This window comes from Miniopterus natalensis, chromosome 9, assembly GCF_054644295.1.
Source record: "Miniopterus natalensis isolate mMinNat1 chromosome 9, mMinNat1.hap1, whole genome shotgun sequence".
Lineage (NCBI taxonomy): Eukaryota > Metazoa > Chordata > Mammalia > Chiroptera > Miniopteridae > Miniopterus > Miniopterus natalensis.
The window spans coordinates 72,347,671-72,370,484 of NC_142089.1; positions in this window are offsets into that span (position 1 = coordinate 72,347,671).

Here is a 22,814-nt window from a genome sequence, read left to right on the forward strand (position 1 = left end):
GGTTGAGTGTCAACCCATGAACTAGGAGGTCAGGGTTCGGTTCCCGGTCAGGGCACATGCCCGGGTTGCAGGCTCGATCCCAAGCAGGGGGCGTGCAGGAGGCAGCCGATCAATGACTCATCACTGATGTTTCTCTCTCTCCCTCTCCTTTCCTCTCTGAAGTCAATAAAGACATATTCTAAAAAAGAAGAAATTCTTATCTTGCCTACATTTTCTTAAGTCAGTTTTCTCAAGTCAGTTAATGCTTTCTACATTCAATGATTTCCCATACATGCACATAATTCCTTGATAAAGAAATTTGTTCTACTTTCAGGTTTCTTTATTCCATTTTTTTCAAACAAGGCATTTTCCCAATGTCTGCCATATTTTATCCTAAGTCTTAGCTTATCTGTTGAATTCTGGGCTCTTTAATTCTTTCTATTAAAGTCCTGTCTTGGACTGTTTTCTCAGTCTTCCCCAAGAGTCTTCACTCTTTCCAATAATTCAAGATGTGAAGAGACTCAAATCTTATTTCGTTTTAAGCACTACATAATTGGAAGTAATAGGAAAAGCAGGGAAGAGTGCCCATATCATTTTAGTCTTCAGTTATCAAGGAAACAAATTAATAATGAGGACACTCTAACGAATTCAGATATAATTGCATTGGGCTGAAAAGACATGCCATTGGTTTAGGCAAAAGATAGATCTGGTTTTAAATCTCCTGGGCTCAACTATTTTCTATCTGAATGACCTTTACCAAGCCAAGACTTTTTACTTATTTCTAATGAGTAGTTTACATACATTCAGAATACAGTGCTGTTACTATATGTTGCACTAGACCAAAAATTTGATTTTAGAAATTCTGTAATTTTTATACCAATAAAGTCACTGAAATAGAAATACACTGTAATAATTCAAAATCTAGCAATTAACTATGTCTGCATATGGAGAGAGGAAAAGTGGTCATACTGCGCCAGTTACTAAGCAACCACTTTGTAGCACACTATCTCACCAGGCTGGGAAGAAAATAAAGAAATAATGCTCTCCTTACACCCTATTAATCCCCTTTATAGGGACACATTACCAATGAAAAGATGGCAAGTCATTTCCTTAACAATGGGGTTTTGCATTTCTATGATTTTTCTTTTTAGTTTATATTAAATTTTAATATTTCTTGAGACAGACCACTTTGGGAATCATGAAAGTAACAATAAATGGATGGATGGATGGATGGATGGATGGATGGATGGATGGATGGATGGATGGATAAATGAATGAATATATAAAAACCCCAACAGATAGTAGTGCCCACATTTTGCCCTTGACATTCACTTATGGATCGTCACATAAAACTAAATACAGAAGTATATTATTACTAGTTTTTTAAATGTTTACTCCTAGTCTAAAAAATATTTGTCTACTAAAATATAAAGCACATATTAAAAACCATGGAAAATACAAATGTTTAGGGAAAGAAAAAAAAAAAAACAAACACAAAAATATTCCAAAACTATTCTTAGAAGAAATATTGCAATTGCCAAAACCTATTGGGGATATGGCAGTCATCCAAGACAGTATATTCTTTTTGCCTGATTTCCTTTGAAAAGTAAATTGGACCCATGGCTTCAGAAAAATTGACCACAATTTGTAGGTGAGGGTAAATGAACATGTATTTTATTAGCCTAAAGAATTAAAACTCTCTGGCGCTTTAGAAAAGCTACAGCTGTTTTTCTTGAAGATTATTATTTAAACTACCTGGTCAGATTTACCCGGGGCTCTTTTGAAGTGCAGATTCCTGGACCTTTTGCTGTATCTGTTGAATCAGATCCTTTCTGGTGGTGCCCAGGAAGAGGTGCCTTTAAACAAGCATCCGTGGTGATCCTGAGGCAGACTACAGTTTGAGAACCACTTTCCACAGTTGGAAAGCTCTTTTTCCTTAACAGTTTTCTGATATATCACCAAAGCTTCAATCCTAAAGTGATATGAAATTTCACTTTGTTAAAGGAAACGCATTTGCAACCTGGATTGCCCTGTTTTGGGGGAGGTATAGGTACTTCGTACAGATTTGATTGTATTGCCCACTGGAAGTTAAAAAGTGCTACAGCGCTAAGGGGTATAAAACTATGCCTATCAGTGATTGTCATCTTGTTCAGGTTAATAAGAAATAATAACAATCACATCATCTTGGGAAGTGACATGAATTGTGGTGACCATTTTCACCTTGACAGCTAAAGAGTAGAATCTCCAGAGATTATTTCCTGAGAAAAGCAAAATACCCAAAGCTGAGAATCATTCCAAGTTTTAAAAAACATAACCACAGGCACAATGTAAGTGCAACAGAACCTGAGATTTATCTTTCATTTGATTCTGATTATGGAATATGTAAATAAATGGAATGAAATGAGATAAGTTTTTATTCTCTTATGTTATCACTTGAATCTTGCAGGTTTGTATTCTTTGGCTTTTTTTTCTCAGGGAGAGAATCGCATGGAGGGGGAAGGTTTGAAATGAGGGCAGAAACACTATGAAACTGCCAACTGTTCCAGAAATGAATGTTTTTATGGTACAGGGGTCCATTAGGGATTCAACAGAGGCATGTAATCTAATTACAAGAAGCTAAACAGCTCCCCTCCCCTAAGGAGGGCATTCAGTATTGACCTGCTAAAAAGATAAACACCAACACATCCATTATCCCAGGGGCTGGCGCTCGCCCGGAACTGAAAGCATCGGGCGTCCGCTGGCACTAGCCCTGTGCCCTGTGCATCCGAGGACGCGTCCATCACCCCCGACGTAGCACGCAGAAGCTGTGCGGCATCTGGGCCAGAACTTCTGCATCCTGATAAATCATTCCCCAGCTCTTGCTGGGGCAACAAGAAAGAAATTGCTGGCACATAAATGTAAACTATCGCGTGTCCTCTGGAATAGAGTCATAATCAAGTTGATTTACCAGCTATGCGCAGTTCCTGAGAAAGTGGGAGAGTAAAAGTAATTTTAATGGGGTGGAGGAGCTGCTCTTACTGGACCATTGACATATAATTAAAATGAAAAGCAATCAGCGTTATCGATCACAACTTTCTGGATGGAAATCAACGCTGATGCCTGGGAATAAGTTGGAGTGAGAAGGTGAGGAATGAATTCCACACTTCATATGGGCATCACACCTCGCCTCTCGTGTCCTGTTGTGCCCCAAATAAACTTACTTGATCCACCAGCAGAGCGCACCCTGGTGGAGTGCTCGTTTCTACCATCATGTGTTAAGCACTTCGCAGGGGGCGGAAGAAACCCATGGGAAAAACTTCTCTGACTTTCGATTCATACTTGAGAAATGATGTGACTTGGCTTCGATGGAAAGAACTGTATCCTAACAGCAATAAAAAGCAATAAACTTCCCCATGATTTTGGTGCCTGTGCAAATCTCAATGTTTCCCTTTCCCCCTCCTTCCCTCTCCCTCCCCCTCTCCCCCTCCCTCTCTCTCTTTTTTCTTCTAATTTTCCTCCAAGACTGTTCATTGGTTCAATTCAGTCCTAGTGATACACAGGTAAGTGATTCTACTACATGAAACACTGGGCTGTCTTCGGTGTTAAGAGAAGTCTCTGCAGTCATCCCCGAAAGCACTACCTGCAACATTAATTCCATCGTCAAAGTCACCGGGGAACTACCCAGGCCTTCTTATCCTTGAAATGATCAGCTTAGGCTTTGCATTTGACAAGCAACAGCAGGGTTGCAGATGCAGACTTAGGAAGTTTATCTACAGTTTCCTGAAGCTGGTGGAAGTTATCAATGAGCCCCTTTCCAGCAAAGGAAGGATGTCATCATTATGGACCAATGAGAGGAAGAGATATACACACATATAAATGCACATAGGTACACATGAGCATATATAATGAGGTTTTATTCCTGTTAATTTCATTATTAAATATTTTAAAAGTAGCATTCTTAAAAACGTAACTTTTCTGTTATTTCCACACATAGATACAAAATACAGTAACATTGTCTATTGATGTATAATTAGATAAAGTCTGACGCTTTCAGAATGAGTGATTAAACTTTTTGGAAAGTAAGATATTTGCCATTTTCTCATCATGGCTCTAAAATTATCCACTGAGGTGGTTTTATAGGCAAGTCGCCTGCGTTTGAAGGTATTTATCATAAGATAACTTCTGTGGTATGTGGCAAAGGTTATAATGACCTCACTTTTCACAGTTTATCATGAGGAAAAATCCAAAAGCCTTAAGGTGGTCCATGGACAAAGACATTGACTGTAGTATTGTTTTCAGGAATGAAAATGTTGAAACTGTTAAAATGCTTAACTAGAGAGGTGGGTAACTGGGATTTATCGTATCGAATTCATATGCAACCTCTGCAATTGTTTGAAAGTACTAACTTAGAAAACTGGATAACAACTTGGAAAAGAAACCTGGTTAAAGAACTATGAGAATAAAATGCAACGAGAAGTGGTATATTTTTGCTACGTATGCCTATGTTGAAAAACACACAAATGGCAGGAAAAGTGGAAGTTTCTTTACAAGCTTGTGATTTCCACAGCTTTGATCTTGATAGTTTTTAGTCTGTCATATATATAATTAAAACTAAGAATATCGGGGTCTTATTGCTGTTTGCTTGACACTATTGTGACATTTCTTGAACAGAATTAAAACTGAATATCTTCTTGAGCTGATACATTTTTTTCAAATGTAATCTTAATATGTAAAGTTGTATTTTATATTCTTTTTTGCTTTATTACGTCTAACAGCAGTCTCCTCCTGCTGTGGGAGCCCCAACACATCTCTCCCCCACTGCCCCCTGACACTTCTCAGCCATAGTGATTTCAAGGTATCTGGTAAAAAGAAAAGTAGCTTCCTCAGCAAATGCTTAGCATTAGTGTTTCTCTTCTATCAGTGCATAATAAGTTACCACACACTTATTGGCTTAAAAACACATTGATTTATCACCTCACACTTTGCCAAGGTCAGGAGTTCCCTATGGGTCAGCTAGGCCTCTGCCCAAGGTCTGTTCAGGCTGAAATCAAGGTGTCCAGTGGTGCCACCATCTCCCCTGAGCTCAGAGCCCTCTTCCCAGCCCCCTCAGACTGCTAAAGGACTTGCAACTGTCAGACCAAAGGCTCTACTTTCTTGCCAGCTGTTAGCCTAAGGGCCTCTTCTGGCTCCTAGAAGTTACCCATCATTCCTTGCATCATGACCTCTCTGTGCTTCTTCAAGACCAGGAGGGGAAATTCTCCCTGGGCGACTCTGAGTGAGTCTTGTGTGACAAAGTTGTCATGAGAGTGGCTATCTCCCCCACTTGCTCACATAAGGTAACCTAGTAATCCCATGTGCTGAAGGGGAGAGGACCCCACAGGCATTACACCAGCAGCTGGGGACCTTAGGGGCCACCTCAGGGTCCTGCTCACCACAGTCCTCCTAACTAGGCCATAAAAAATTAAAATATTATTTTCTTTCTAAGAGAAAGAATAATTATATCAGATATAAGATAGATTTTTAAAAGAATTAATATATGCCCTGGCCAGTTTGGCTCAGCGGTTAGAGCGCTGGCCTGCCGACTGAAGGGTCCTGGGTTTGATTCCGGCCAAGGGCATGTACCTGGTTGCAGGCTCGATCTCCCACCCGTCGGGGACCCAGTGGGAGGCCGCCAATCAATGTGTCTCTCTCACATCGATGTTTCTCTCTCTCCCCCTCCTTCCATTCTTTCTGAAAAGCAATGGAAAAAATATCCTCAGGTGAGGATTATAACAAAAAACAACAACAACAAAGATGAAATAAGGTCTTCTGATTTCTATAGAGCAAAGAGAAACAGAAATGTAAAATATTTTTAATGCTAGAGGTGCAAGCCTTTCTTGTGATTTGTGGGAGGGACAGCGTTTCCTTGGTAAAAACGAAATAATAACATATTTGAGTTGTATAGATAATTTTTTTCTTTAAAACATTAAACTGCTAGGGAACTAGTGTCTCCTTAAGAAATGAGCTGTTGCTCCGTCCCCAGTATTGTCGTCTGTAATCTGCTTGTGTTTCGTCAGAGACGAGTGTTCTGTTCCAGGTATACCTTCAGGGTAGCTTTGCAAAGTATCGCAGATGCTGCAGTCACCCGAGCTCACATGCATCCTGCTTCCCTCCAGCTCCACTGGATCCGTAACTGTGTTAATATTTATACCACAGCCCATTTCAGTTTCAAGCCTGCCAAGCTGGGCACCCCATGGGGACACTCATCAAAAAGTAGTCGTCTACTCGCTTGCCTTGTGCAGATGAAATCAGGAAGACAGGTAGACTTCAGGATGCATCGGTGATTGCAGTTCAGTCCCCGACCCTTTGCTGTGTGGCCACAGGACCATAGGAGAGGTGAGGACTATGCTGCAAGGTTGGGTTGTGACAGCAAACTGAAGAAAACGGAGGCAGCAATATGAACTTGCAGCTTAATTTCCCCAGCAGCGTTTCTGGGGGCGAACCGAGCCATGTCGTTGAAGCCTGGTCGTCAATGAATTCACGGGGCCTTTGGACATACACACAGATTAGTGGGTGCCCGCTCTTCCAGCTGCCAAGTTCACACTGGGAATCTCCACTTGGGAACATCATTTTGCAAACCCCTCTTAGAACCCCCTTCAACAGTTTTTCCAAGTTGGTTTCTTCCAAAGGTAGCAGACCAAAACTTTCTACCCCGTGAGCAGAGCTGCATCATTGAAGATAATTGCTTAACTCTCTGTGGGTTTCTGACAAGCACCCTCCACGTTGAAACACCATTTCAAACCATGTCAGCTCATCTCTTTGCTAATGAAATTTTTAGCCCAGCCCTCTGTTGGGAATGACGAACACCAAATAAATGTGCTTGTAAGTTACCATTTACTCATTTATTTTTGCTACAGTGCACAAAATGCTTCTTGTTGGGCAGGTATTTTTATTTCCTAAAGTTAAACGAAACAGATTTCCATTGGATTAAGGGACAAAAACATTTCCTTCCAGGATTTAACCAATACCTTCTCAAATGTTCCTTCAGTGGTATGACTGGTGTTCATCCTTTCATTTCCATTACTGTCTTTATATTGTTGATTTCAGATGGTAGATACCTAAACATGTTCTCACCTTGTTTTCATTCCTTCTAGTAAACTCTTTGAAATAAGCTCTAAAGAAATGTCTAATATCTTGACTGTAATGGTAGATATTGGCATGCCACTGTTTTCCATGCTTAAATAATAGCACCAAGTGAAATTCTTATATAAATTAAGATCACTGCATAATATTGTATTAAAAAAGATTCTGAAAATATAGATTAAAAATAAAATATTCAGCTCATCTATACCTAATTAATGGTTAAGCTGCAGCCTCATGAAGCATTAAAGAAGTGAGATAGGTTTTTAGTCCACAAACTTAATCATTTTTGTCACCTTGGAAGTGTGTTGTATTACAAATTTCTCTGTCTCTGGCCATCTTGAGATTTGGATTCAGTAGGGTTGAAAGTTTCCACGCTCTTTGTTAATGCTGGACACCACTAGGCAGATTAGCTTTATCACTGTTTTCATCCATGAAGACACATTGAAGATTTTATTCTTTTGGCATATACTTTATTTGATGAAAATATGGAGACATTAGGAGATATTTATAATTATTTCTTATAAATAAAAGATCACCATCAATGTACAGATCCTAATTAGAGGTCTTATTAAATTAATTTCAGTAAAATTCCTTAAGACGAAATGGAAAGTTTGTAAATACTGACTACAAACTGCACTTATGCAAGTATGTTTTTATCTGCCTATCATCTATCTATTTATCTATCATTTATCCATCTATCTTTCCACCTACCTCATCTATTTGCCTGAAATTTGACTTGGGTTGCCTTTTCTAAAATGCTTCTTAAAAAACTTCCATGTAAACCCATTTTTACAAGTATTTCTATTTCTTTGATTAGCCAATCTCCTAAAATAAGGAAAAATAACATCAGCAATTTTTCAATGTGAATTTCTTATCAGAACCTCTGTCCAATTTGCATGTGTTTCTTTTCATTGCAAAGAGTGCTTGAATTTGGTGACCTTACACAGAATAATGTTTTTTATCCTAGAATATATAGTTCCAAACACACACACACACACAAGCAGAATTTCTCTCAGCCACCTAAACAGACTAATGTGTTTTTTTTTTTTTATTCTTATTAAAGTATAGTTGACATACGATATTATATTAGTTTCAAGTGTACAACACCTATATTAGTGATTCAGCATCTAAATGCCTTACATGTGATCACTGCAATAAGTAAACCAGACTAGCCCGAATGCTGACATGGTACTTGTCACTGTGAATGATACAAGTTGGGAAGGGAATTTTCCCAGGAATGAAGACAGCGATTGGCTAAAAAGTACCTCAGGAGTATCTTCTCTGCACTACCCTAGTGTCTCCTACCCAGAATATGCACGGAGTAACTGTAGGGTCCGTCCATAGCTTTCTTAATTGGTATTAATCAAATAGAGATAATTGGCAGAAAGTGTGACCTTGTCCACACTAGTGAACTTGTTCTCCAGAAAAGAATACTGATAACAGGCTTCTTTGTCATCACAGGGTGAAGAAATGTGACAATCTGGGAACTGGTTTTAGGGCCCCATCTGCTAAACCAGAGAGAAATCAAGATTTTACAGTTCTATAAATATTTTAGTGTATCCCATCATTTATGAACTGTGGCAGCTATCATAAAACGTCTCTGACTTTTGTTACAACTGCATATAAGGCCAGAAAATTGCATCTCGTGGTAAACCATAAAAACCTAAGTAAAAGCACCATTCCTTTCACTATATTCTAAAAATATACAACCTCCCTGTCAGTACATGGCAGAGTAGTTACCATCCCAGGATGCCTGTTTCCTTCTCATTTTTTTTATCTGATCTTACCCTGGTCTTTTCAAACCCTTTTGTATTTTGGTATCTTTTTATGTTTCATAAATAACAGCCACTGCCATATAACAGCTGGAAAAGATTTCACTTTGTCACAATATACTGTAAGCAAGAGACGCTGGGTGATGATAAAGCTGTTATAAATAAGCTTTCGTTCTTGACCGAGTGTCTCATTGCTCAAGATGTGATTCTCATTTTGTCTTTCCTGAGATTCTTTAGCATCATGATTAGAATATCTTAGTGAAAACATGGTAGGCAGGTTTTTAGGAGACAGCTTCTCCTAAAAAACTGTACAGAGAGAACATAAGTGAAGCTGCCTTGACGATAAGATTCGAGGAGTGACTCGTGGATTGCTTCATCCCCTTATCCCATACATTCTCACTGTCTGATTTTTTTTTTAAGTGTTTTACGATACTTGTGATATTTTAACTCCGAAATATGTTTTGATCCTTCCGATTGCCTTTAACATGTCGCTGCTTTGAGGCTCATGTTGCATTTCAAGGAGCCAAACTAAATTGGCATCATTTGATCAGACAACTGAATGTTTCTCGTATGACTAGACTATGGACCAAGAGACGTACTAACGTTAACAAGGTGGCTGATCTCAGGGTTTGCAGCACTTGTAGAAACCAGAGAGCTCTCACTGGATGCTGAGCTACATACGATGCTACATGGGTCAAATTTGGGAGGGATTAGGCAATAAGATTATCTTTTTATATTACTTTTTATACACAAATGAACACATGACTCTCAATGTCCAAATTATGCCTGAACATTTATTATATACTTCAAATATTTCTCAGGGTTTTTTAAAATGTGATTTCCAAGCCCCTAAAGTTGGTCTTTCCACTCTTGTTTTTTTCCATTTAAAACTGCCGATTCTACCTGAGATGGGAATGTAAACTTGAGACAATGTGAAGCCCACTGATCGTTCGTGGACACAGTTTAGACTCATCGAGATTCACGACAAGCTGCCCTGTGTGCCTGTGTTCTCAGATGTCAGTGGTGGAAATAAAGTCAGATCCTGGGCCTTTATCCTATGCTCCATAAACTCAGCTCTGACCTGGAGAAAACATTCAGGCGCACACACTGCTAGGGCTTCTTTTGGCGACTGCTGGACTCCTCTTAATAACAGGTGCTAGAAGATGTCATGTGCCTAAACCTTTAATGGCAATGACAAGAGGAGACAATGAAGATTTCTGATAAAAAACAACAACAAACCAACAACAAACAAAAAACAAAACATAAAAATCTGGTTGTTTGGAACACTTAACCCAAAGCTTTCTGGATGCACCAATCTGAATGTCCTGCAGAACAGAACCCCCAACGAAGAGAAGGGTAAGGGCTGAAAACCACAGTGAGGGGAAGAATTCATCATGATTCCCACAGGTAACACATTCATTACACTCTTGAGAAACAGCCCTGACGGGTCTGCCACTTGCAAGCTAAGTTAATTTAATATCTCACATTCTCATTTCCTCTTCTGTAAAATGGGCTTCCCTGAGCTTCCTGTGCAGTGTGCTGGCAGGAACTTGCTACTTGTTAAATATTCGAATAACATCCCTGTCTACCCATAGTTACTGTGAGAGTCAAGTATGTCAGGCAGTGAAACTTCACACAGTGCCTGAAGCTCAGTAAGCTCTCAAAATAATTTAGCTCTTGCTATAATCACTATATCACTATATCAGGGAGTCTGACACAGAGTAGGTGCTCAATAGACTTTGGTTGAATTGAGTTACGTTGAACCAAAATGTCTAAAAGGGACATCTTTCCACTCATTAAAAACAGCCCTGGATAGGGACATTTCAGCTATACTAAAATAAGAATAAACTGCATGAATATTTAATAATGCCAGATGTGATAGTAAACACTGTCTGGTATTTGCCTTATAAAATTCTCATATTAATGCTACAAGTTAGGCATTTTTCCTCTTTACTGATAAGGATATTAAATTTCAGAGCAAGAAATTTTCTTAATTGTGGGTGCATAACCAACCGAATGGCAAAATCAGGATTTGAACTCAAGTTACCTGACTCAAAACTAAAGGGGAGAGACACTAGCAAACTGAAGAAGCCTAAAAGCTCCCAAGTCAGCATTCTATGTGTCACAATAAAAAAAATATATATATATATAAAATAAATGTTGAGTAATTAATATGATAGGCATCTTCATATTTTATCTAAAAAAATTTCTAAACTCTCTTAAAATGTTATGATTTGTGATAAGTATAATAAATTCTATAGTTTTAAACAAGCAAGTTCTACAGTTAGAGATCAGTGGCTCATTAGTTTTGCATAATTTATGCTCTTCCTCTCTATATCAAGTCCTGGTGGGGACAGGGCCTGTGGTTGTATTGTCACTGTGATATCCCTGTGTGTTCTAAGGAAAGAACTCTCAGCTGCTCCCACACAAGTGAACAAAAGAACATTTCAGAACATTCCACTGGTGCCTCGTGTAATTTGCCAAAGAGGAAGGGAACATTATGCAAGGTCTTAGTTACTGTTACTGTTATTGCTTCACCAGAATTAGGACCAACTGGTAAAAATGATAAAGAAGTAGATTTAAGTTCTATAAAATAAAAAATAAAAATTTCCAACCACTATAGAAGTTGCTGATTTTAGCAATGGGCAGGGAATTAAACAGATGACAGCTATATGCCTTTTGACTGGAAATTCTATAATTTTATGGAAGAAGGCATCCCTAAAGCAGGTATCCTTTAACTGATAATCCATAATCACATTTTTGTGAAAAGAAAATGAAGCCTTTTAAAGTCATGTAACCTGGACTCACTGTGTGTTTTGGCCAAGGCAAGTGTGGTTCAGGCCTTGGGAACCACACAGAAGAGCCGGACCTAGTTGCAGACAACAGGTCTGGCAGATTCAGACTATATGTACAAATAAATGTCTGAAAAATTCAAAGTTAAGACATTTCGAGTCTGCCAGGGGGAGGTGAAATTTTAATCAAAGTAGGCTTTGGCATCTTCGAGACCCCTTCATCAGCTGTGCCTGTCTTTACTGTCAAATCTGAGTGCTGACAAGGCCACAGCCTTGGGATCAAGAGCTCCAAGGTCCATTTCCAAGCTGCCCAACTGCACCCAAAGCACAACCCCTCCTCGAGCTCCTCAGGGCGGCGCCTACGATGGGCCAGACAGAAGGACTGAGGACTGTGGGAATTCCTTTCCCAAGCAGGAAGGGGGCCAGGAGGAAGCACAACAAAGCCCGTGCGTGCGGTGGTAACTGAATCCGGGCCTGTGTTTAATCAAAGGGCACTGGTGAGTCACCACCAGGAGAGCGGGCTCCCCGCGTCAGTAATCAGCAGCAGAGCCCACATCAAAATGCAGCTGAGCTTCCTGCTCCCCATTGTTCCCCAGACATTCCCAGGCCAGGGGAAGATGCGACAGACATGGTGGATGCTTTCAAGTCCTTCTTTTCCAGCTCCACGGCTCTCCCAGAAATGCCTGCCTCCGAGCCACAAGCAGCACAATGGCATTTACCAAAGGAGCAGCCAGTGGCCTTGCTGGATTTGGACACTGATGCCCGGCGCCTCCTGCTCCAGCAGCTCTGTGATTAGGCCTGTGGAGTTGCTGTGTTTTCCACTTCTCCAGGCTGGCAACTTGCCTGACTCCCCCAAGAGTGAGTTCTCTCTCTCCCCAAGATCTCAAGGGGACTCCCAGGCAACTTTGCCTAGGGCTTTGCATTTGGAAAGTGTGCCCCTGGAAAGCATTCTCTTCCTGTGGCACACGGGCCTCCGCATGAAGTGTTCTTCTAAGGAAGGCAAACAATTCTTATTTACCAAAGAATGCTGCCTAAGATACAAACTATGAAGTGTATTGCAGGGAAATTACTGTACATGGAGTTCCAGAATGAAAGTTAGAGCCAACATCCCAAAGCTACAAGCAGAGGACTGTATCTAGAGCTACTTTTGTAAAGGAGCGTAAGTGGAATAAAGGCTAGAAAAATCATGTTGATTTTTAGGCCATTTTCCTATTCCATGAACTAAATCTGTAATTAAAATCAATTTATATTGAGCTAGTTTAGGATTTGGAATGACATTATTTTGCAAACAGCTTGTTAACATATCCTTGTGCAAAATGGAGCTTTGTGCCCTGGCGATTGTGGCTCAGTGTTTAGAGCTTTGGCCCTTTCTCCAAAGGCTTGCATTTTCCATCCCAGGCCCCAGGTCCGGGTGCAAATGGGAGGCAACCAATCAACACGTCTCTCTCACATCAATGTTTCTCTCTCTGTCTCTCTCTTTTTCTCCTTCTCCCTCCCTCCCTTCCACTCTCTCTAAAAATCAATGGGAAAGATATCCCCTGGTGAGGCTTAACAAAACAACAAAAATGGAGCTTTGTACCACTTTTGAATTTACCACACATTTTCAATTCTTTCATTAATTTGAAATTTTAATTACTAGTGCTTCAAAATATATTTTAAATGTAAATATATTCTTATATTTTCCTTTGATTTCCATAGTCATGTAATATATCAGTGGTTTCTTATAATCAGAAAAAGAATTTTGCTGGCTTAAATTGGTAATTTAGTATTTCCTAATAATAATAGTTAATACATAACATTTATTAAATGTTCAGCTAGATAATGTATAATTCTATACTCCAGATAAGATGGAAGGAACTGAGGGAGGCTTTTCTCTTCTCCATAATTAGACAAAATGCAACTTCTTATCATCAATAGAAAAAGTTCATACAACAAATCTGAAAGTCAATTCTTGATCAAAATCAAACGTGAGGAGAGTTTGCCCTTAAAATAATCATTGACAAGTCACCCAGAAACCCCCAGCTCAATGGGCAGTTTTTGTTCACAACTTCAAGCAGCTGTTCTGTTCTGCTCAGGGGGCATTCCGTTCTAGAAGAATGTCCTTGTAAGTCATAAGGAAGGGACATTGTAGACCTTCATACTTCATACATCGCCTGTTCTTTTACAACAAAAGAGATCTGTGGATGGAGAAAGTTATTCTGAACTGGTATCTACTCAACACTTGAAAGACGGCAACTCTTCTACTCTATGAACTTTTCATAAGCTCTTTTACATACAGATGTTTGCAAAGCCATTTGTTTTTTTCTGGTTATATTACTTCTTGTATGGATCAACATGCTGACTTGAGGAAGCAACCTGATCATGTAATTGCATACAGAACAAATACTCCTGCGACCCCATAGGCTGGCATGAATTTACAGCATCCTATTTACACAACCTAATGGAAGACCACCTTACTTCAAAGCTAAATAGAGAACATTTTTCTTTAGATATATTTTTCAAAACAAGACTTGGTGTATCAACAGAAATTAGAGATAGAGAGGGAATATTAAAAAGTTTCCTTTGCCGGTTTCCATTTGTTCTTTATCTTCAGTTGTTTTTTTCATTGTAGACTTAAACAACACAACAGAAAATGGTCCTGTTCTCCGATAAAACTATAAACACTTTGAAAGCCCTAGAACAAAAAGGAAATAAAAGACAGGGTTTTAGGTTAAGGGATTGACTTTGCTGTGGTGGAAAAAAATAGTGTTGTGTTCTCAAAACTTCCCTTCTTGCCCATCACGCTGTCAGTGGCCCTTGCTGCTCTTCTTAATATCCAAGGGAGGAGTCACTGGCTGCAGCGAGCGCCATTAACCTAATGACTGGGAGCACTTTGCCCAGGGCCACGGCTTCCATTCTTACTTTCTCAGGACATAATTTGGTTTAAGTCATTACTTAATTTTTTTAGAGGCCTGAGCCCAGGGGCCTCCAGTAATATGCATGTCTACAGCACCATGTTGTTGATAAAAAAAAACAAAACAGAAAACATTCAGAGATAATTAACTGATATGCTGTACTTCATTAATGATTTTATTCCATAACTGTTCCTTCCAATGGCATTTTTACATTTAATACTCAGATCTGGTATTGGGATATAAGATAAATCAAAGACTAATAACAGTTTTACCATCTAATTTTTGTGTTGGGGGAAAAGCATAAGAACAAAACTTCACAGTTGTAAACTACTTTGAAGTACCTCGTAGAAAAATATGTTACATGCCACTAAAACATTGACAGTAACAATATATGTGCTTTTATTTTATATTATACTGTTTAAGTGAAACTTTCTTTTTATCAGTGCTTTGGCCTGAGAGTAAATGATTCGCCTTCTCCATTCCCTTAGACAATGCACAGAACATTTGAGAATGGCTTTCACATTCTGACAACCTTGCAATTTTATTTAAACAAATTCTTCTCCCCCAATTCCCTACAGAGAAGCTATTGTACCCTTTTGTTGATTGTAGTGGATGTGCTGCAGATCTCCAATTACCTCCCAGTGGACCACCCACCACAAGAAGGTTTTGTCTTGCCAGCCCAGCCGCCCTGCCAGCCTCTTGCCTCCTGGAGACTGGAGGGAAGCCTTTGTCTCGGCCTCAGCCTCTACTGGCCCCACATCTGTGCTTTTCCTGACATGGAACAACCTAATCAATTACCCCAAACCACTTAGGAATAAATACATTGTCTAACATAATAATAATTAGGTGGTAAAAAGAAAACATCGTAATGTTCTTTTGGACAGGAAGTTGACAGCTTCCAGACAAATACAGAGCTTTGACAGGATGTGAAATTGTAGTGGGGCCGCAACATGCCCTTGGAAAGGAGCATCTAAGTACAAGAGAACAAAGGCCTCCCAAGGGTCCTCCTGAATCTCTGAGTGTTTACAGCCAACGCCTTACATTTTGTATGTCTTTTGTAATCTTCTGAAATAGGTAATTTGGTTAGTAAAATTTCTTGCTAGTGAAAGTGCTATTTGTATTATGAGGCTTAATACGACATATATCAAGGTAAATAGCGGGTTGAGAATTAGCACATTATGTTGAGTAAACAGTGATTCTGTTTCTTTGCTTTAAATTCTTTTCCCGAGTAACTTTGGCTTACATGAATATGATTTCTAGAATGATGTCCTACCTTGTATTCTAATTTCTCTTGGGATTTTTCCTGCATAAATCAAAATAATTAAGTTTTAATAATCAAACGCTTTTTCAATTGGTATGCAAAACTACTTTGAAACTATACTCTTATTGTTCCTATAGTTCCCACTTACCATAAATTTATAACTCTAATTTTATTTATTTTTTATTTTTTAAATATATCTTTATTGATTTCAGAGAGAGGAAAGGAGAGACAGACAGACAGACAGAAACATCAATGATGAGAGAGTCATTGATGGAGCCCGAAACCCGGGCATGTGCCCTGACCAGAAATCGAACCCCGATCGCCTGGATCCTAGGTCGACGCTCAACCGCTGAGCCACGCCCAGCCAGGCTAAAACTCTAATTTTTAAAAAAATAAACAGCCTAACATTTTATGAAATAAAAACATAACAGAATAAAAATTTTAAAAATCAAAGCTACTCTCAATTTATTATTTTTCTTCTCTAACTTAAGACTAAATTATTCTCTGGCTCACATTTTTTTTTCATCATAGAAAAATATACATAACTCTATGTTTATATGTCAACAGAATGCAAGAAAAATTTGGGATTTATATATTAAAAATATTTTAGCTCTCACTCTGGCCAGGTAGCTCAGTTGCTTAGAGTGTCATCCGCACATGCCAAGGTTGAGGGTTCCATGTTTGGTCAGGGCACATACAAAAATCGACCAATGAATGCATGAATAAATGGAACAACACATCGATGTTTCTTCCTCCCTCTCTCTCTCAAAAACAATCAATCAATTAAAAAAAATTAAAAATATTTAGATCTTTTAAATATGTATTCTTTAGGCTGTACAAAAATATTAATGGCTTCTTAAGAAATGAGCAAAAAAGGACCATAGTTAAACATAAAACATGTTAGCTGACTTCAAACATTCCTGCTTTTCATTATTAGTCCAAGACCCAATTTTATTGCTTAATAATTGGATAATTTTGAATCATATACTCACAATCGGGATGGAAAATATTAGATTATTAAATTCATGCTTTTTAATTTACTTATACATTAGAATTAGGTATTGATATTATGTGTAATAGAGGTAAGTCGATATTCTAATAACCGTCTTCCTAGTCCCTTGATTCTACAACATTGTTCATCCCCCAGTCACCCCTTAACACCCCCCGCACAGACACACACTCACACACACTCCAAGATGAGGAATTTTTTCATATTGATGAGGATTTTTGTGTGAGTGTTTACATGGTTGTAGTGTTCAGAGGCATTTATTGTTGGACAATAAAAAAGCAAGTGTTTTGTAGTTTGGAAAGAGCTGAATGTAGCAACCACATGCCTGACCACATATACGCACAGATCCAGTTTCACTTTTGGGTTCCATGCTTTTATCACCACTGAGGGAACCTCTAAAAAAACCTACCCATTCTTTATGTAAAATTAAAGTGCAACAAACAAACAAAAATGTACACATATCATAACTGTACTGATGGATGAACTGTCACAAAGTAAGCACACTTAGAAGCCAGCAGACAGATAAGAAATAGAACAAACCCAAAAGTTCTCTTGGTGCAGATGCTAGGATAAAGACCTAGCAGAGAAGTTGCTAATTCACACAGTATTTATAGCCACTTTTCGTGGACACTGCCAATTATTTTCTTCAATGGTTGTACCAGTTTATACCTCTCTCCAGTTCGTGAGAATTACAGCCGCTGCATGTCCTCACGAGCATTGCCATGACTGTTTCCTCATTTTAGTCAATTTGATGTTCATGCAGTAGATTTACATTGTGTTTTAAATGTCAAGGCTAGTAAACTGTGAATATTAAAAATATATTTGTTGCCTGAATGGGTGTGGCTCAGCGGTTGAGCGTTGACCTAGGATCCAGGCAATTGGGGTTCGATCCCCGGTCAGGGCACATGCCCGGGCTGCGGGCTCGATCAATGACTCTCTCATCATTGATGTTTCTGTCTCTCTCTCTCCCTCTCCTTTCCTCTCTCTGAAATCAATAAAGATATATTTAAATATACATATATATATATATATATTTGTTGGAAGTTTTAAAAATTATTTTTATTATAAAGTGCTCCTTTCAGTATTTTATCACTCTTCTGTTAGGTTGGGGGAGGGGATCTTTCCTATTGACACTCAAGAGTTTGTTTAAGAGTCAGAGTATGAGTCCTTTGTTGAGTACAAGCATTTCAAACACATGTTTCCTTTACATAGCCTGTATTTTCACCCTCTGAATAGTACCTTGTGGGGAAAATTAATTCTTAACTTTTGAGTAGCCCAATGTGGTTTTGTGTTTTTTTTTCTTTCAGAATTAGGAGTTTCCATGTCTTATTTGAGAAATCTTTGCTAAGCTAAATGTCATGAAGATATTTTTTAGTTTTTCTATTAAGACTGTTACCAGAGGGGTACCCTGTGTCCCCAGCTGTTACCAGTGGAAGTGGAGTTCCGGCAATATCCTGAGGAAAGGAACTTCCTGAGACTCCAATGGGAGGATGGGATTAAACCCCTGGGTTTCCCATGTCACACTCTCCTCTATCCAGCCATGGGAAAAGTTCAATTTTGTCTTCAGAGCGGCAAGAATTAAGGCCACTGCACAGAGTCTCTGCTCTATATTACAGCACAATCCAGTCCAACGTCCTACGTGTGGAGCCCACATGGCTCTGGGCCTTGAGGCTGCTTAAGGCCACATGGCTATGATGAGAGGACTGGAGAGTGTGAGTCATGGAGCAAGAAAGGGGCAAGAGGGCAAGAGCGAAGCAAGAATGGGAGAGAGGGGCCCTGGCCAGTTAGAGCTTCAGCGGAGCACGAGAGGGTCATGGGTCTGATTCCTGGTCAAGAGTACATGCCTAGGTTGCAAGTTCAATCCCTGGTTCCAGTCAGGGTGCCTGCTGGAGGCAACCAATCCATGTGTCTCTCTCACCTCAATGTTTCTCTCTCTTTCTCTCCCTCGCACCTCCCTTCCACTCTCTCTAAAAATCAGTGGAAAAAATGCCCTGGGTGGGGATTAACAACAACAAAAAATTGGGCAAGAAGGAGAAAACTCTTTGTTTGGGGATTTTGACTAGGAGCTTAACCAATTAACCCTTCAAGATTTCCTGCTCTTGCAGTGGCTTTACCCTCTAGCCAGTTATCTTTTCTCATGTTAGAGTGAGAGGCAAGCACCTTCCCTATGTCACCCCCACTTCCCTGTGCATGTACCCATCTTCCCCTTTGTTTGACTCCTTCCCCCAGTGATCTGCAGGAAGTGGACCCAAGGGAGCATGACGTTGTAGCTCCCTGGTGGAGCTGCCCAGGTGACCTTACTTACAATGTCTGGCCTCCCCTTTGCTCTGCTCCTATTATTAATATTGGTAACTAGCTAATTATGATGATAACAAAAGCTTTATTGTTTTACCTATCACCTTTAGGTCTAGAATCTATTTGAAAATTGTGTTTGTACTTGGTGTGAGGTTCATTGTTTTTCTGGAAGATCTCCAATGAGTCAGCATTACTGATTGAAAAGACTATTCTTTCCCTACAGCACTGCAGTTTCCTCTTTGTCATAATCACGTGACTCTGGGTACATGTGGGTCATCGGGTTTTATTCTCCTTATCAAGGCCGTGTTAGTTATTCTTGACCCTTTCTATTTCTTCATAGACTTTACAGTGAGCACTCTAATTATACCCACAACAAACACCCAAAGCCTTGTACTGTTATACTCCTCCATTTATATTGTTCGTCTTGTTTAATTTCCTCAATAATGTTTTGAAGTGGTTTGTGTAAAGGTCCTGCATTTATTTATTATTTCAGCTTAAATATTTGATCATTTTTATGTCCTCATGAATGATATTTTTAAATTTTTATATTCTATTTATTTATGCCAGTATTTGAAATAGTATTACGTTTTTCTATATTAACCTTTTATCATCAGATCTTTCTTAATTCACTTATTAATTTTAACAGTTCATTTGTAGATTCTATGTGTGCAATCATATAATCTTTCTTTTTTTTCTTTTAAATATGTCTTTATTGACTTCAGAGAGAGGAAAGGAGAAGGAGAGAGAGAGAAACATCAATGATGAGAGTCATTGATTGGCAGCCTCCCACACGACCCTCAACTGGGGATTGAGCCCAAAACCCAGGCATGTGCCCTGACTGGGAATCTCCTGGAACATAGGTTGATGCTCAACTGCTGAGCCACACTGGCTGGGCTTTATTTCTTTCTTTCAATGTTTTCCCTTTCAATTTCCTTCCTCCCTCCCTCCCTCCCTCCCTCCCTCCCTCCCTCCCTCCCTCCCTCCCTCCCTTCCTTCCTTCTTCCCTCCTTCCTCCCTGCTCCCTTCCCTCCTTCCTTCCTTCCTTCCTTCCTTCCTTCCTTCCTTCCTTCCTTCCTTCCTTCCTTCCTTCCTTCCTTCCTTCCTTCCTTCCTTCCTTCCGTCTCTTTCTCTTTCTCTCTTTTTTTTTCTTTTTTCTTTCTTTCCTTTCTTTCACCACTGAGCCACACCAGCCAGGTCCTTGCTTTATTTCTTAAACTAGGTAGGATTTCCATCAAAATGTGAACGGAAGTAGTAATAGTGGATATTCTTGACATGTGTCTGAGTTTAAGGAAAATATTTCAATATTGCATCAAGGGTTATTCTTCATATAGGTTTATTGTTAACACCCTTATGAGATTATAGAATTTTTTCCATTTCTACTTTCTAAAAATTGGTATTGTGAATATTAAATAATTTAATCAATTTTTGCATTTAATCTAATGACCATATACATTTTTTCTGTTTTCTATTAATGTGATAAATTATGATGATTTTTCAAATGCTAAGCCAATGTCTTCTGAGGAAAAAAAGGTCTAAATTGATCATGATGTATTGTAATTTTTATGTATCTTTGTATTAGGTCTTCTGACAGTTTGTTTAAATTTTCTGTATCTATGATAATGAGAGTGCTCTGTGATTTTTCTCTATTATAATCTCCTCTTTGGTTTTCATGTCAAGGTTATTCTGACCTCATAAAATGCTTTGAGAAGTCGCACTTTTGAGTATTTTGAGAATTAACTACTGAAGTGATCTGAGTTTAAGATTCACTTTGTGGGAAGAACTTCAATTATAGTTTCCATTGCTATAATTGATGCAGGATAATTCAGATTCTCTATTTTTTCTCACATTACTTTCAGAAACTTGCTTCTTAAGTAGGGATTTTTGAATTTCTTCTAAATCTGTAAATGCATGATTTTAAAAGTGCTCATGATGCCCTCAGTTTATAATAGTTTTGATTGTTTTTTAGGTCATTTATACTTTACACATAGATTATTTTACAATATATTGCTTCATTTCCAAACTGCTAAATATTTTCTAAAACATTTTTTGTTATTGATCTCTGGCTTATCTCCATTGTGGTCAGAAAATAACCTTTCAATGGTTTCAATCGTTAAAGAAAGAATGAGAAACATTACCACACTGCTTGTGATCCGTCTGGGTGAGATTTATGCAGTCTCGAAATGTAAGCTTTTTTTTTTTCCTTTTGGGTGCAGGTTTCTAGATATATTACTTAGATCAAGGTTTTTTGTTTGTTTGTTTGTTTGTTGTTGTTTCCATGGGTTATTGAAAATGTTATAGCACAGCAGACTCAAATGTGGTATTCCGAAATTAATCTCAGCTGTAGGCAGAGTGACCTGCAGGTTGGACAGACTGTCAAATTCCAAAAGCTTCAGCATCATCTTAGTGTCGGATCAACTTCAGTGATCTCCCGATCCATGCCTCAGGCCTCAGGAACATACTTATCTCACCTTTCTCTCTTCTCTTCCTATAGCTTGTTGGAGATACATCTCTCGGGGCCTCTGAATTTTTTTATTTTTATTTTTATTTTGCTGGGGATAATGGAGATCTCTTCATATACCCACTTGTTGGTGTGGAAGTCATTGCCCAGGTGAGTGTAGTAGTTTTTGATGATGACCCTGGGTGCTTTCTTCACGGTCTTGGTTTTTACAGGTGAGAAGTCTGATGTATGAAATTTCAGTAACTTCAACAAAGGCCCTAAAGCCAATGAGAAGTAAAGCTGAGACTCAGATTTTTTTTTTTTTTTGCCTGCAAAGTCTCACCCTCACTTCTCTTTCCTTATCTCCACACAACTGCTTCCCACCATTGCTAAGTAGATGCATTTTAGAGTGTCTGTCTATCTAGGCCATGATAGATCTTAGTTTTCTGAGAAATGCCTGTCTTTTACAGTGGCTGGCCTGTGACAGCTGTCTGTATTCTAACTGTACCCTTGAGCAGTAGGTGATTGAGAAAGAGGTGGGCAAACCTTGACCAGTGTTGGGCCCCAAAAATCTACCTCTGGGAGTATTTTATTTAAGATAAATGAAGACTAACAGTTGAAAGCTATGTCATATGAAGAATAGAATGAGAGCATAAAGGTCAATACATTTTTGCTTCTCAGGTTTGTCCTGGTTTGTCCTGGTTCCCACACTTCTTGATGTCAGATTGCATTTTCAATAACTAATTTACAAGCATTTGTTTTACAGCAGCTGGATGCTCTGATCCCCTTTGCTACAGCCTGCCTTTCAGTCATTTTTCATTTTTTACCTGTGCACTGTGAGCTTATATCCAGAATACATTAAAAAACAAAACAAATACCTTCTGTAAGTCAATAAGAAAAAGACACACACCAATAATAATATGAGTGAAAGACTTGATCAGGGTGATGATAAAATGATTGTATTAAATTTGCAAAAATCTATCAAGCTGGGTTCTGTGATTTGTGTACTTTTCCTGTATGTTATATTTAAATACAAAGATTTTCTTTAAAAATGTGCTAGTGCTTTCTAATGTACTTAAAATTTACAGATTATCTAAATTCATATCACCTAGTTCATTTAAAAAATTATTATCAAAAACATAAAGAATACTTCAATGAAACTTGAAGCTTCACATATTACCTGCTGATGAAAATTAATATAGGAGAGTTATGAGATGTATACTTTATGTTTATTCTAATTGCACAACATCAGTCTATGGCAGATGGACTCCAAG